At 44.6% G+C, this 3,395-nt stretch overlaps 1 protein-coding gene across 1 annotated transcript in view; it reads left to right on the top strand.

The window, feature by feature from the left end:
• Positions 1–3,395, top strand: part of MTR (5-methyltetrahydrofolate-homocysteine methyltransferase) — a 462,707-nt gene that overhangs the window by 408,791 nt on the left and 50,521 nt on the right. The gene's annotated exons all lie outside the window — the stretch shown is intronic.

The following is a 3,395-nucleotide window of genomic DNA, read 5'->3' on the forward strand; positions in this document are numbered from 1 at the left end:
GAGGGGATCGTGGCAGGCAGTGCTGAGGTCCCCATCGCTGCCACCCGTCCTGTAGGTAACCGCTCCTCCAGGCCGCTGCAGCTACAGAACGGCCGGGAGGAGAGAGAGCTGACAGGAGGGATCGCAGCTGCGGACATGGTCTACATGTCTGTCGGATGCAGACCGTGTTGCTGAATCTGCGCCGACACTCGGATCCTTGCGGCCAGCGCTCTTTCAGTGAACGCTGGCCGAAAGGATTGTGAAGAATTGATTCGTAAGGTCTGAGCTGGGGGGGCACGGACTGCGGTTGTGTGTGTGCGTGTGTATATATATATGTACAGGGGTTGTATTTTTTTACGTGGGGGGGTGGAGTAGAATTGTAATAGGCTGCATTCACATCTTTATTTTGGGTGCAATTAGGGATTTCTGCGTCAGGAACTTGCGTTTTCCTGCAACAGAAATCCCTAAATTGGCGTTTACAAATGGCAGCTGTCACCTAAGTTACCGATCAGGTATGTGCAGGCATGTAATCGCCTGCACACCGCATGTAAAGATACGTGATATGTTTACATTCAGTTAGGAATCAATCACTCTCCCTGGACGCATCGATTGTGCATTCAGGGAGAGTGTTTTCTAACCGCAGGTGATCATATCACATTCCATAACATGCGGTGTGCAGGAGTTTACATGGAGCTGCTATCACCTGATCATTAACTTGAATAGGTGACAGCTGTCACTTGTAAACGCCAGATTAGGGATTTCTGCTGCAGGAAAACGCACGTTTCTGATGCAGGAATCCCTAATCGCACCTAAACCTACAGATATGAATAGGGCCTTATTGTGAGTATATTGGTGTCTGTACTACTTAAAGGAGAACCATGCGGTTAGGGCTTTTCCCCATAGTCCTCCTATGGGTAACGGGAGGACACAAACTAGCATCCTCCCGTCACCCTAAGCTCAGTATACCGCGAGCTAATGGACTAATGTCTTTATCCAACCTCAAATACTATGTAACCCTACCGCCCTGTCTCTTTACTGAGCGTCAATGTGAAACTACAAGCGAAAGTACTTGCGGACCGTCTCCTGCTTTTTCTTCCTAAACCGATATATGTTGATCAGACTGGTTTCATTCCTGGTAGGGAATGCAGAGGTAACACTATCAAAGCATTTGAACTTCACCGTTGGCATCAAAGAAAGGGCGTAGCGGGTTTCCTCCTACTGACATGGGGATGGTGTTTGACAGAGTAACCTGGGATTACATGTTTGTCTCTTTAGGCCAGCTTGGTCTTGGCCCCAATATGCTGGCATGCATTACTTTGCTGAACTGGAATCCATTCGCTAGAATCTGGATGAATGGGTCTCTGTTAGACACCTTTTCTGTCTGAAAAGCATGAGACAGGGATGCCCCTTGTCCCCTCTGCTTTTTGTTTTGTCCCTAGAGCCTTTTCTTCGTAAAATTCGACTGGATCTGAATATACATTGCTTCTCTACCCCGCACAAGGAGTTCAAGATCGCAGCTTTTGCTGATAATCTTCTTTTCTTCTTGACCCAACCGCTTACATTTCTCCCGAATTTTTTTAAAAGCTTTTCAAGATTTTTTCCTTGATTTCCTCCTTTAAGATCAACCTAGCAAAATCTTCTGCACTTAACATTTCCCTTCCAGAAGACACTGTTCATTTTTGCAAGTCTTATTTCCCTTTTACCTGGGAGACGTCAGCTTTCACATACTTAGGGATAAAACTCCCATCTAATTTGAACAAGCTCAAGTCCCTCAATTTTCGCCCTTTGCTATCTCAATTACAACAGGGTCTGAAAGAATCCTTATTTTCCTGGTTCAGAAACAGGGGGTGTCCCAAGGCCGGGTGACACCCTGACCGGTTACCGGGTGACACCCTGACCGGTTACCGGGTGACACCCCCGCATGCACGTCAATCTTATTGAGACCTGCCAGCAGCCACCTTGGTGATGAACGCCGGTAGAGAGAGGATGGAACACTCACCCTGCGGGATAAGGTATGCCGCCGGGTCCCCTCCTCTCTCCCGGAACTGCAGGGATTTATATTTATTGTACAGTTTGTGTATGCTATAATCATAAGTGGATTGCATGTATGTACAATTTTGATACTTACAATGTGGTAGTAGAAAGAAGTAGAAGTATTTTGTGCTGCATAGATAGGACGTTAAACAGTTAAATGCACAGAATGGATATAAAAGGCAGTGGTGTCATGTAAGCAGTAAGCTCCTAAGGAAGTTGATAGACTGAATGCATGGATCTCTAAATGCTGGCATGTGTATAACTTTTATATGCTTTTAATTTTTAAAGTAAATGTAATGCACAAGGCAGGCAGCCCTGTTTATATTATCTCTCCTTCACTGTTAAAGCATTGTTTACTTGTAAACTGAAGGCAGCACATATTAAGTATAATGTATCGCAGGAAGAGAATGCATCTTAGTAAGATCTTGGTAAGGCAAAAATACATGAAAGGAGACACTGTAGCATGGCCACAAGATTCTAGTCCGTTAGTTTCATACAGGGTTTGGTGGAGGTGTATAAAAACTAAGATATACTAAGAAAATTAAGATTTGTATAAAAACTAATATAAATTAAGATTTTTTTTTTAATTAAATAAAACTGTGCCAGGCAGTAACCTGTAACAAGACTTCAATTAGATCATTAAAAGATGAATTATCTCTCGTCGTTGAGTTGCCATATTCAGTGGCGGACCTATGGAACAATGGGCCCTGGTGCAAGATCCTCGCCCTGCCCACCTAAAGCCGTTACCATTCTGCATTTCTGTATAAAGGACTACAACTCCCAGCAGTACTTTATACCGAAATGCAGAAACGCAGAATGGCAATGGCTATAGGGGACTTCAACTTCCAGCAATATTCTCTACAAAAATGCAGAATGGTAACGGATATAGAGAACTACAACTCCCAGCAATACTTTCTAAAGAAATGCAAAATAATAACGGCTGTAGGAGACTACAACTTCCAGCATTACTCTCTACAGAAACGCAGAATGGTAATGGCTATAGGTCACTACAACTTCCAGCATTATTCTCTACAGAAACGCAGAATGGTAACGGCTATAGGAGACTACAACTTCCAGCAATATTTTCCACAGAAATGCAGAATAGTAATGGCTATAGGAGACTACAGCTTCCAGTAATACTCTCTACAGAAACGCAGAATAATTCCATCAGTTATAGAAGACTACAAAACATGTCACACAACTTAGGCACATACAGAAGATGAAACCATCACCTCACCACCTCCTCATCGCGGCAGGAACACCATGTAGCTGGGAGAGGCGCAGGCTGTTTAATCAGGAAGGTCCTCCCAGCAGAGGCCCGAGCGCTGCCGCAACGTGTGCTTGGGGCTCTGCCTCACTGCCGTGCGGCCATTTAGAAGTGC

Source organism: Nanorana parkeri, unplaced genomic scaffold (assembly GCF_000935625.1).
Source record: "Nanorana parkeri isolate BGI_ZX_2015 unplaced genomic scaffold, ASM93562v1 scaffold650, whole genome shotgun sequence".
In the NCBI taxonomy this organism is placed as follows: Eukaryota; Metazoa; Chordata; class Amphibia; order Anura; family Dicroglossidae; genus Nanorana; species Nanorana parkeri.